Source organism: Cervus elaphus, chromosome 31 (genome assembly GCF_910594005.1).
Source record: "Cervus elaphus chromosome 31, mCerEla1.1, whole genome shotgun sequence".
Lineage (NCBI taxonomy): Eukaryota > Metazoa > Chordata > Mammalia > Artiodactyla > Cervidae > Cervus > Cervus elaphus.
The window spans coordinates 16,214,049-16,228,470 of NC_057845.1; positions in this window are offsets into that span (position 1 = coordinate 16,214,049).

The following is a 14,422-nucleotide window of genomic DNA, read 5'->3' on the forward strand; positions in this document are numbered from 1 at the left end:
TCAATGGGGACTTTCATCACATATTTTATTGTTTGACAGTATTTTTTAATGTTACCAAGTCCTGGAATAAACACATCTCTAGCATTTTATCTTATTCAACCCCAAAGAGATCCTTAGGCCAGTTGATGCTATTTAAAATTACCATGTTTGATAGAATTTAGTTTTGACAACATTTGGGAGGATTACACATCACCTCAAAAGATTTCTTTAAGTTACAAGATAAGAAATTGAATTGAACTGAATTCCTATTGCATATTGAACATTGTGCTAAGGCATTTCCCAGGTGACATTAATGGTAAAGGACCTGCCTGCCAATGCAGGAGAAGTAAGAGATGCATGTTCAATCCCTGGATCTGGAAGATCCCTGCAGGAGGGCATGGCAACCCACTCCAGTGTTCTTGCCTGGAGAATTCCATGGACAGAGGATCCTGGCACGCTACAGTCCATGGGGTCACAAAGAGTTGGACATGACTGAGTAAATATCTTATATCTAGAAAAAGTTATCCACTAGAGTGGTATATGTACATTATTTTCTGTATTGATTGACAGTACAGGACCAGGAAAGGGGAAGTTTTAGTTTTCTAGTAGCTCTAAAATTTAAAAAAAAGTAGTAATTTATTTATCTAATATATATTTATTATCTATTATTTGCCCAATAATATTTTGCACACTAGATTTATTACAAAAATGAAGTGAAAAACAGTCAGTTAGAGTATTAATGTTTAAGAATTAAATGACAGTATTGTAGAATATACTGTGATGGGAGGTATGTATATTTATCCAAAGTGGACTTGCTTACAAAGTGAATTTGACTTGAATCTTAAACATGTTATGCTGTAATATCATTGCAAGCATTGAAAGGGAAATGGAAAGAAGTGATAGCAAGGACAAAGTCTCAGAAGTGAGCTTCAGGCTCGTGGGTAGACCGTTTGACACAGAAATAAGCACTATTGGGATTGAATTTTTATACCTCCAGATGTATATAGAAACAAGCTGGTAAATGATAATAATAATAGACAACATTTTTGTTGTATTAGATGCATATTCTGTAACAAATGCTACCCTGAATATTTCATTAGTCATTTCATTGATTCTCACAACAGCATTATGAGTGTGATATTTTCAAGCCTATTTTACAAATGGGAAAACTGAAGCTCAGATAGTGAACTACTTGTGCCTGAGATTCTATTGTGGGCAAATGACAGGACTGAGCTTCAGACACACTCCTAATACTCGGGCTCGCAGGCTAAGGGTCATGACCTTAGTCATGGTCATGACCATGACCAGCCTTCTCGGACGAGTTGCTGCTGATGAGGTGGACTCATCTCTGAATGGTGGAAGGAAGTCCATTCTCTTCAAGAGATAAAACATTGAAGGCTAAGGAAATGGAGACTCTCCTTACACCTTGAGTGAAATCTTTAGAAAATATGCTTGTAGTATAATTAAACTTATTGTTGCTTTAAACATATAATCATTTTTCTGAATTTCTAAACTGCCAATATCTTCAAAATAATGTATCATTTGGTGCATGAGGCAGATTTGGAATCCTCATTGTATTTGTTTATTTGCCATAATTTTGTGCAAGATGCAATTAAATAAAAAAAGAAAACAGAAGCAGGCTATGATAGTTTAGGCATGACCAAACTATAATTAAACACACTTATTCTGCTTTATGTCCTCCCTGAGGAGATAAGTCCTTTAGGGATATTACTTAATTATTTAGGTCATAATTTTCTCTTTCCATTTAAAAGTAAGAAAATTAAGCCAAAGTCATGTGCAATAGCAGAACGGTTATTCTTAGAAAGATTGAACAATTGCCCAAAAACTCCACCAGAGTTGATCCTTTACTATTACTATAATGATAGAATCCTCTCATTTAATCTCCACTGAGATGGGAAAGTCAAAGCAATGCTTCTGCTGCGCTCAACTAGGAAGGTCTTTATGGATCAAATAAGTCACAGAAAGGAATAGATGCGGTTGAACTTGCTTGGGAATTGACTAGTACTTTTGCTTTGGCTTTTTTTTTTTTTTTTTCTGCTTTGGCTTTCAAATTAAAAATTTGAAAAAAAAATCAGGTTGTTTATATGAAGTATTTGATTACATAGCAAGTACTATGTGATTAAGTTTGTGAAATATGATTTTTCTCTTAATTTTCTCTTAATGATTTATTTTCCTTAATCCAAAATTGAAATTCATGATGAATACCCTCAGATCACAGATAAAATCTATTTTTAAGGATCTGATCTCCTTGTGAGCTGGTCCATGAGACAAAATTTACCTTAATTTCAGGAAATGTGCTTGGAATTCATGCAGAATTGTGTCAATTAATATTGGATCAATTAATATTAATGCTAATATTAATATGATATCTGTAATAGCATATTAAAAAGAGTTTATTTCATCAAGTGTATTTGCCATTCATACCTAAAGTTTTATATTTATAATAATTGGCAATTTGGAGAGTGTTTTATTCAGTAAGGTTGTAGAAACCTAAATGTGGAAGATTCTACGCCACAGGGAAAGCTAGAGTGCTCCACATTATATAAGGCAGAATAAAAGATTTGAATAGAGTAATAAAGCTATAGTTTTAGAAACCAACACTAATGGTTGTGGTAAAAAGGGTGTCTACATGACTCAGAAATACTGTAACTTTTACTTTATATTAAGTTAATGAATATCAGTGAGGAAATGTAACCTCTTCCCATTTACTAAAACATATTACATTTATAATTTGAAATAATTGATACATTTCTGCTCTACTAAATTTAAGGTGATTAGCAAAAAATGAAATGAAGACTGAAGGAAAAATGTGAATTTCATACCACCAGTGTTTTTATTCTATATTATTTTTGCTTTATAAGATATTAGAAAAGTTATGCAATATTTTTATTGTATACTTTCACAACCATCTTGATTTTATCATGGAATATGACAACATCTAATGCTTATGATCTCTTTACCTGGAAGTAGACATATACAAGACACAGTTTCACAATAACCATTCTAAACTAGTGTATTTTAAAAAGAGACAGCTATTTTATAACCTAGTGTTAATAAAATACCCTGACAATTTAACTTCTATTTATACTTACTGAAAATTTAACTCAAAGAAAATGATAATGGACTAAACAATTTATTTAAACTTGCAATCTACTTGTTTATTTGAGGCTGGTAAGCTTTTTACTCATTTTTACATGCATAAGAACACTCTTTTCCTTCCTATAATAAAATTGTTTTAGAATTTTCTTTATGTTTTGTTATTTTTTTAAATCTGTTTTTTTCCTGATGAGATGTGACCCTTTGTAGAGGAAAGGGCATGGGTTTTGAGGACAGGAAACTTATTAATACAGATTATTACTATGTAGCACATGGCTTTATGTAAATCTTATAAGTAAAACAGGGAAATCCAGGATCTTTCTGAATATTAAGTGAAATAATAGAGTTGTAGTTTATAAAATTCAAAGACATTACAAAATTGTATTATTAAATTCAGGAAGAAATATGACTACTTCCTTTAGGGTTAGAAAAAAATAAGTTAAGTCAAATAGCTTAATATTCACCATTAACTTATATTCCCAGCCATCTACACTAAGTATTACCAGTGCTTTGATGTATTAGCCAGTTAGATTTTGGTCTTTTAGCACTAGTCAACTAAGAACTGAACTTCTCTTGTAGCTCAGCTGGTAAAGAATCTTCCTGCAATGCGGAAGACCTGGGCTCAATCCCTGGGTTGGGAAGATCCCCTGGAGAAGGGAAATGCTACCCACTCCAGTATTCTGGCCTGGAAAATTCCATGGACTGCATAGTCTATGGGGTTGCAAGGAGTCAGACATGATTGAGAGCCGTTCACTTTCACTTTCAATTAAGAACTCTGCCATATTTAATGAAGGGTGATTTAGGTGTATTGATATAGTTCTTATATTTGTAAAATTATTGCAATCAAGTGTCAGTGTTGAAAATAACAGACCCAAGTCTCTATACTAACTTGCAACCTAGTTGCTGAGTTTAGCGAACTTTCTGCTTAGGGCCAGAGATAAATATCTTAGGTTGCAAAGAGTGTTCATAATATATGCAAAAATAGTAAGTATCTTTGCTCTTACATAGTTTTTGTCACATAGTCTTATTAATAATTATGTGTTTATTTATTTGTTTATTTTTTGTAACTGTTTAAAATGTAGTGAAATAAAGCAACTTAGTGCAAGGGCAATTGAAAAAAAATGTAAGCAGGATTTGGTCCAGGGGTCACAATGTGCCAATCCCCAGTCTGGTAGAGCGGATGCCATTTGAAGCTACACTGCCTTAAATTCATAGGGGAGAAACTGTATTATACTTAAGCAAGGCTGACCTGCTTATCCAAGGGCAAAACATCATCTAAAAGATCACTCTAATCCACTTCTCTGGATGTACACCTATTTTGGAAAATCGTTCCTTGCTTTTTTAATTTGAAAATTATGTATAAAACATTTCAGGTGTTAGTGAAGATGAAATCAAATCAATGTTAATTGTTGAAAGTATATAACAATAGGTTTCATAAAGAAATGAGCTAAAATGTGTATAAAAATCAATTACCACCAAGGATATATACAAAAGTGTTTTCTCATTTCAATTTGCAGTACTTTTAACAATATTGTCCTGTCAGAAGGCAGGTATCTTATTTCTGCATGCAATGGAAAAGAATTGAAATGATGCCATGCACTATCACCAAAGATAAAAATAGCAGAAGTTGGAGAAAAACACATTGTGAAATCCAGATTATACTGGATTTAACTGCCCATCGATGCTAATTTTCAACTATATCCCAGATGGTGGTAAAATTAATAAAACCTTTCATGTGTATTTTAGAACATCACAGAAGCCATCTGGCTATTGACTGTCACCTTAATTTTTAGTGTCTTTATTGTGAATTTTCCAGTCCAGCATACCATGTTAATGTCAGGGAATGTTTTATCATCCATATTTAATTATTAAGTGCTTAAAGCATTGACATTTTGAAACCAGGTATGATAAGACTGAATCAGATCATGCCCATACACGCCAAACAGTGTGTTGGAAAATTCTTTGCAATTCAAGCCAAAAGACTATTGACCTGAAATAGGCAGGTTTCTTAGTTGGAAGTATTATGCAATTTGCATTATATCTAGTGTGACAATTCCCCAATTCACTGAGTTCATATAGACTCAGTTATAATATATTGTTAAGTTGCTTTCATAAAAATTCATGAGCAATAATTGTTGTATGGAAAGTATAATAGATAAACCCAGAGTCAAGAATTGAGAAAATTTCCTGATTTGAATACATGTTTGTTATTTGAGAGTAAGTTAGAGATAATGAAGAATTCATCTGATGCTATTACTATTCTCAAAAAGTTAAGGATGCTCTATGCTTTGGATACTAATTAAAATGTAAAGTCTGTCCTTTGTTGTAGCTTAGGATTCCTATTTTTAATCTACAAATGAGCAAAATATTTAAAAAGAGTGTGTCCCCCATGTAAACACAAGATAAGAACCATAATTCTTTAATCACTATCTATAAAGAAAATCGGCAGTTTGAAATTTTATGAACCTATTTTTAATTTCCATTTTGATTATTTAAAAACACACCTCTTCTTGTGGCTTTTAATGTTTGCAAACAACAACAACAACAAACAACTGATGAATGGATTGATTTTTTTATGTGAAGAGAGCGTGTCAAAGAGAAACTTGACAGATGCAAAAAGAGCAAGGTCTGTTTTAGCATTTAGAGCCTAATGTCCATTTTTCAGCAGAGAAGAGCATGCTGTCAATACTTTCTAGCATTTACAATAGGGAAGCAGTCCAAGATGAAAAACTGATGATCTGCTGGAGAGATCAAAAGACAGGATGTATTTTTAGTAACTTACAAAACATTCCAAAGTCTCCGCAGGGTTCACAATGGTTCTCTGCAGGTTACCCAGAAGCAAAGAGTGCTGGAGCAGATGAGTAAAAACAGGGAAGAAATCATCAGTACTATTAAGCAGCACTAGCATTGATTTGCAATTCCCTTCCGTCTGCCCAGCCAAATGAATAGTTAAGGGCTGGGGTATTGTCTTGTTTTTCCCTGGTTTCCCTACATTTAACACCACGTTGGGTAGTGTTCTAAGAACTTAGGACTATTTGGTGAACTGGCGCAGTGGTAAAGAATCCACCTGCCCATTAGAAATAAACCTCCTTGATGAAATCTAAAAAAAAAAAAAAAGAATCCACCTGCCAATGCAAGAGATACAGAAACAGGGGTTCGATTCCTGGGTTGGGAAGATCCCCTGGCAGAGGAAATGGAAACCCACTTCAATATTCTTGCCTGGAAAATTCCATGGAGAAAGGAGCCTGGCAAGCTACAGTCCATGGGGTGTCAAAGAGTCGAACACCACTGAAGCGACTGAGCTCTCTCTCTCTCTCTGTTTCTCTCTCTCTCTCTCTCTCTCTCACACACACACACACACACCACACACATACACATATCACACACTAACCTAAGAAGCTATAACCCACATATGGCATAGAATTCATTATAAAGAGCTGTATACTATCAGAGAATAGAGATCGTATCTGGAGAAAAAGCCAATGCAGAGGAAATAATCAGACCAGAGCTCCACCACAATTTATATCAGAGTTAGGGGACCCAAATTCACAGCTGTGTTGTCAGATATGAGAACAGGAGCAGCACTGTTGACATTAAGTAACCCAGAGACGTGGTAACAGCAAAGGACGTGGAACCAGAACAAGCGCCAGTGGAAATGCTGGCACTCACAGCTGCCCCTGAAAAAGGTCAGAGAATAAAAGTGAACGCCAGCAGCAGCCTTATCACAGTGGAGAATTAGACCGCAGTAGCTAATAGAAGCATCGACTCTATGAACCCATTACTCAAGACGGGGTTGGAAGCTTCCCTAAAAGTTATAGGTAGGAGGGGGTTTAGTCGCTATTTCGTGTCCGACCCTGGCAACCTCATGCACTGTAACCAGGAAGAATACTGGAGTGGGATGCCATTTGCTTCTCCAGGGCATCTTCCCATCCCAGGGATTGAACCCTGGTCTCCTGTATTGCAGGCAGATATTTTACCGACTGAGCTACCATGGATAGGAGGAAGTGGAGTCAAATTGGGATAAAACTGCATCAGGAATATAACATGTTTAGAACATTGTGCAAAGACCCAAGATTACCTCACTTTGGCCCAATTAAATCAGTAGGCAAGACAAACAGAGGATATCACAAAACATCACAGAGAAGCCTGAAACCTGGAAAAGAACAGACATGACCTTTTCTCCAGGCCAGGAACAGGAAACGTTCTGACTCCAATGCATTTGTATCCACTTTGTGGCTGAAAGATAAATGCCACCATGAGACATGGCAACCCAGACCTGTAGCCAGAGATTAAACCAAAACATATAAAAATTATTTTCTAGAAATATATGTGCCCCCAGAATATGAGGATAGATGCAAAGATTCTATATTTCTTCCTACATATAACAGATATTCAGTTTTCTCAGCTATATGGTGACAATTAGTCTTTCATAAAAATACAGGTAATTACAGATTCAACAATTTACTTTTCCTATGAATGATATTCAAATACTGTGTTCACATGTGACTTGTCTGTGGCAAAAGTTAAATCAGTCTTTCCATTCCCATTCTCTCAATTCATGCCTCAACCACTTATTTCTGTCTGCTATAAAGGTGGAGATTCATGTAGTACAAAGTCACTTAATAATATCTCAAGTAAAATATAATTAGGGCCATAGAGCTGCTGTAGCAAAACAAATTCACACTATGCCTTTCAAATTCAAGTAAAAATTATTTTTAAAATGTACTCATAAAATGTCTAAAAGAACACTTAAGAGACAGCACTGAAACTCAGGTTACTTTTCATGCATCGTGAGTCTATTTCTCTACATTTTTGACTTTGCCCACATTAATTTTGTTTCCTTAGCGTTTTTAATAAGCAAAATCTATATGTAACCATAATGTCAAAGTCAATTTTAGCTTAAAGTTTTAGTCAGTAAGCCTCAGTTTGTGTCGGGGCTTCCTTGGTGGCTCAGATGGCAAAGAATGCAATGCAGAAGACACGGATTCAATCCTTGGGTCAGGAAGATACCCTGGAAAAAAGAATGACTATCCACTCCAATAATCTTGCCTGAATAATGCCATGGACAAAGGAGACTGGTGGACTACAGTCCATAGCGTCATATAGAGTTGACTGCAGTCCACAGCGTCATAGAGAGTTGGAATGACTGAGCAATTGACACTTCCACTTTAGTTTGTGTTGTGCATTTGTCTATCTAATAATCTATCTAATAATCTAGCTGAAAAAGAGAATGATGCAAGAGGTTAAGAAGCAATGTTGTGAAGGAGTCATGTCAGTCAATTAATAATAGAGATTTAATAGACATAGTTTGTTGAGGTTAGACTATGAGTAAAATACAGCTAGGCTTTTCTGTTTTTAAAGATAGAATCTATCATCTTCATCATTAGGTACCATTAGTCTTGGTACCCTCCTCCTGTCACCATTATTGTTACAACAGCTGCAGTTGATGTATTTTCATTGTGTTCAGTGCTTCCTATTGATATTATCCTGATTCTGTTGCCCCTATAAAACAGAGCAAATTCTATACACCAGAGGACCTTTCCTAAAAGCAGTTTGAAGTTTTATATCTTAAACTTTTGGGGAATCACTAGATCCCTTTAATGCAACCTTTTTTTTTTTTTCAATTGTTGGTGTTGTTGGGGGAAGGAATTTTTTAGAATCTTTGTACACAAATAAACAACTAACAAATATTTTGAAAGCTGAAAGTAATAATTCTATGTTGTGATGGCTGTAACATCCCCAAATGAAGCATTTATGAATGTGACAGAGTAGACAGCTGGCAGGCCATTAAAGTTCTTAAGAAGTTAGTTAATGTTACATGGAAGATATAAGTATTTATTTATAGGGATATATTTGCTGTGAATTGGCTATTAAGTGGGGAATAAACTGATTAATTTGTATAAAAAGATCAGCAAGGATTTCCATAGATAGAAGTTAATTTTCCCAAATGCCTCTCATTTAGATGATATCTGAAGTTCCAGGAGTATTATCTTTCTTCCTTTCACAGAGTTCAACTGTCTATTTTATATATAAACTATATCTTAAGACATATACAACTTAGTGAATAAGTTACATCCTGTTTCAGCTATTTCTAATATTCTGCTCCTCTAAGAAAGTGTTCTGTGTTGATGAAGCAAAATGTTTGGATGGCTATTTTTCTTTTTCTTTTCCAATGTCAGTCAGTTCAGCCACTCAGTCATGTCTGACTCTTTGCAACTCCATGGACTGCAGCACACCAGGCTTCCCTGTCCATCACCAACTCCCGGAGCTTGCTCGAACTCTTGTCCATCGAGTCGGTGATGTCATCCAATCATCTCATCCTCTGTCATCCCCTTCTCTTCCCACATTCAAACTTCTCCAGCATAGACACACCCTAAGTCCCTAACAAGTTAAGATCTTTTGCCTAGACAATTAGAAGAAGAATTAGGAGGGAAGTTATAACTCTTAAGATGGCCTGATAAATATATGCAAATGAAAAAGGATGTGGAGATGTGATCTTAGATGGAGAATATGTGTCACATTTCAACAAGTGGAAGAATTTATTGAAAGGTCAAACTGTAATGAGTCAACAGCCTCATTCAGAGTCATTGTTGTTCAGTTACTAAATCATGTCTGACTCTCTGCGACTCTGTGGACTGCAGCATGCTGGCTTCCCTGTCCTTTGCTATCTCCCAGAGATTGCTCAAACTCATGTCCACTGAGTCAGTGATACCATCCAACCATCTCATCCTCTGTCTTCCTTTCTCCCCCTTCCCTCAGTCTTTCCTGGTACCAGGGATTTTTCCAGTGAGTCAGCTCTTCGAAGGAGGTGGCCAACGTATTGAAGCTTCAGCTTCAGTCCTTCCAATGAATATTCAGGATTGATTTCCTTTAAGCGTGACTGGTTTGATCTCCTTGCACTCCAAGGGAATTTCAAGAGTCTTCTCCAACACCACAGTTTGAAAGCATCAATTATTTGGTGCTCAGCCTTCTTTATGTTCCAACTCTCACATCTGTACATGACTACTAGAGAAACTAAAGCTTTGACTAGATGGACCTTTGTTGCAAGGTGTTTTTATTGCAAAGTGTTGCTCTCCTTTTTAATATGCTGTCTAGGTTTGTCATTGCTTTCCTTCCGAGGAGCAAGTGTCTTTTAATTTCATGACTGCAGTCACCATCTGCAGTGATTTTGGAGCTCAAAAAAATAAAGTCTGTCAATGTTTCCATTTTTTCCCATCCCCACGAAGTGATGAGACTGGATGCTTCAATCTTAGTTTTTTGAATGTTGAGTTTTAAGCCAACTTTTTCACTCTCCTCTTTCACCTTCAAGAGGCTCATTTAGATTATCCTTAATATAATTGGGATGTCTATGTAACCTACAGTTGTCTTTGTGATATTTTTACTTTGCATATTAAAAGTAGAGATTATATTGAAGAATAGCAAATTCTCTAAAATTAAATATATTTTTAATTAAATATCATGTGATGAGTCAGAAGTCCTAAATTCAATGCCTTCAGTATTATAACCCACACAAAATTTTACTGAGTTACATTTCTGAAATTCACATACATATATTTGTATTTATTTATATACCTTTACTAAACCTTGAACATTCTCATTTTTCTCTGAAGAGAGGAAAGATTTGCTAAGTAGAGTAGCAGGATACTTGCTGTAGGGACAAAATGAGAAAAGAATGGGCATTCTTCATTTTCTATATAGTATTAATATTAGGATAGAGGACTGTGTTCAGTCTTTTAAAATACTCCCATAATTGTTTGTGACCACTACCTCCTCATAACCATCTCCTCCTTTCTCAAGCCATCTTTCAGTCCCCAATTCCAATAACTGCCACACCATCATACATGCAGAAACTTAGTAATATTTTTACATAATTTCAAGACCATTCATTTTGATCCTCATTGTTTCAACCTCAAGGTAGTTTCCTAACACAAGAATAGTCTTTAGGGCCAACAGATACAGTAGCTATATCCATACCCAGGTATGTAAGCATGAATGACTGCAAACCATTAACAAATACTTGGAGTTTTCTCTGCCAGGTAAATATGTCAAAATGCTGCATGCTCATAAACCCATGCTGTGTTCAGTAATGTGCTGGTAGAACTATGGTGTTTGAAAAAATAAAATAAAATCTCTCATTTGTATCATTTCCCAATTTTCATTTTGCCAGTAATCCCATCATGGCTGATTCATCAATGAATATCAAAGGGCTTGTAAAATTCTCAAAATTGAATAATTAGCTCTGGTGATCCAGTGCAAACTAGGGCTAGCACACCCATGGCTGGGTTAAGTTCAAGGAATACTGAGTGTATGCTTATGAGGCAATTAATTTTTGGAGGAAAAGCAAATAGATCCCATTATATTTTGCTCAGAGCATTTATAGATGATTTTAATTTCTGTGTAAAATTAAAGCTAGGACCTGAATTATTACTCTTTCAAATCTTTGATGGAAAAATCAAGATCATAAATTATGGCTGAAAGAGGAAAGTCAAGATCATGGACATCTTTGTTATTTCTCAAAATTAACAGAAAGAATGAGCATTTATTCTTAGGTAATAAGTAAAATAAGTATACTTTGAGATATATATATATATATTTTAATATATATATATATGCAGCATATCTATGTGGTATATATCTATACATATTTATCATTAAGTATTATTCAGCCATAAAAGAATAATGAAATCTTTCCCTATGCCAAAAAGATGGACCTTGAGGGCAGTACGCTAAGATAAAATAGTGAAACAGAGTAAGGCAAATTCCACATGACCTGTTTTATACGCTGAGTTCAAAAAAAAATCCAAGTTCATAGATAGAGAGAACAGATTGTTGGTTACTGGGGTGGCAGAGATAGAAAAATGGGTGAAAGGGTATGAGTTAGTATTTTTTAAAAAAGAAGGCGTGCAAGACAGCATATGTTGTATGCTAAATTTTATAAGAAAGAAGCAAAATCAGACAATATAAACATATGTTATGCTATGGCAATTTATAATAAGAAACATTTATATTTGATCTTTATTCCCAGTCCCCTACATAAGGTTCCTAAAACCTTTGCAAATTCCTAAGTGGTAGAGCACTAGGGGCATCTTTTGTTTTAATGAGGTGACTCTGGGAGGGCTCCTGGAAAGCTTCTAGATGGGGCTGCTCAAAAGAAAGCCCAAGTCATGATTAGAAGCATGAGATCTTCCCCCACAACTTCTCTAGGGAGGAAAAAGGGGCTGGAAATGGAGTTAATAACTGATCATAACAGATTAATAAATAAATATTGAGTGAATATGTTTACAACTTATAGACTCATAAAATCCTGCATGTGGATGCAGAACAGGTTCTGGAAAGCCAGGAAAAAAAAAAAAAACCATCATCTTACATGTCTGTGCTTGAGGCACCTCAAAGATATAATGGCTGGATCCCCATTTATTAGTGCTTTTCACTCTCAAAAATAATACTTATGTTTCATTCACCAGAGATTATTTGATAATCTTCTCCTTTAAAAACCATATCAATTTCCACATATGATAGTCCAGAGGTGAAAGGAACTGGCACCTGCCCCTTAACTGAATCTTCTTTAGGGTATTTGGTAGAATTTTGAACTAAAATTAATTTCCAATGGTAATTTATTAAGTCAGAAGGCATTTGAAGAATGGCATCTTTTCTATGTCCTGGAATGTTAGAGGTAAAGAAGCTGTTATCTTTCCCATTTCACATCAGTGAAAATCAGGGGTTATTTATTTGTTTATTTCAATTTAAAAATAAAGACTGAATCCTCTTTGTTTTTAAAACTTAAGAGTGAAAAAAGCCTCTTTCTTTGACTAGACCCATGTAGTATATGGGGGAATCTAAACATTAGTATACTATGGATTGCTATAAGTTTTTACTTGATATAAATTAAATAATCTTTAAATAGGTTTTAAATATATTTAAATATCAATTTGCATATTCCAAATTGATACACGAGGCCTTATAATAATCCATATGAAATTTTTTTTGCTATTATATGATTATTTGTAATCCCTATCATGCTATTTCTAAAATAATTTTCACTAAGCTATTGACACTAAATAAGTATCTTAACAGAAACTTCTATAGGTTGTTATTTATTAAATGAAAAAGGAGTAAGTAAACACAAATTTCAAGTCTACAATTGTTTTCATTTGTCATGCATTTCTTAGGTAAACTGAATTATCACTGATTCGTCAGATGTATTACATAATATGGATTACAAAATACATATCATCAGGGAAATGTATTTATCACACATTAAATTACAATTTTTCTCATTGTCTTAATAAAGCACTAACTGGAATCAATTACAGAAAATATCTATGGAAAATATGTAACAATATATACAGGATTAAGTCTACCAGTCAAATCACTATATTATGTTGTATTATATTTTTGAAACTATGTTGTTGCAGCTTTCTCAATAGAGAAATCTCATATCGTGAAGATCATTAAGCATGGGCCAGGTCTGCTGTACTGTACAGTACAAATACCATTTGTTACACTTTTTGGTGGTTCAAAATATTTAGACATGCTTCTTAGTTGGTGAAACTGAATGTATTGGGAGTCTACCCCTCTGCATGGTATAAGATCATCTAGCAAGGTTTTCTATCAGGATGTGTTTAACTTTGTCACATGAGCCCTAACAATCAGAAATTTAGCTCGAGCCTTGCATTCATTAAACTAGGTAGATAGGTGGGTTTAGTCGTCAAGTCACATCTGACTGTTACAACCCCATGGACTGTAGCCTGCCAGGCTCCTCTGTCCATGGGACTTCCCAGGCAAGAATACTGGAGTGGGTTGCCATTTCCTTCTCCAAGGAATTTTCCTGACCCAGGGATCAATCTCTGGTCTCCTGCATTATAGGCAGACTCTTTACTGACTGAGCCACCAGGGAAATAGAGACCCCAAGAAATGGCAGCCGCTCCCCCTAGGGGAGGCAGTGGAAGGAGAGCTTCTGTCTAGCACCTATGACAGAAAACTGAGCTGTTTCTGCCCAGCAACAAAAGTGGTGGATTCGAAAACTGATTCTGCCGTGTGATTTGAGTGTAATCTCTGGTTGTATCAACTTCAGAAATTATTCTCCAGTGCTTTCTGACACATCAAATATTATTTACAACATTAGTGTACTCTCTAAACCAGGTTTTTGTTGTTATTTTTTAAAATTACCAAACAGTGAAATAAAATAGTGTTAAACTAGGTTTAGAATAGTGTTTTTCAAGCTGATGGCTCATGAAATTAATTTATTAAGTCATGGGCAAGATTTATTTTTAATGAACAGAAATATCAAAGTCAGTTTTATGACATAAACTGTATGCAACATTAT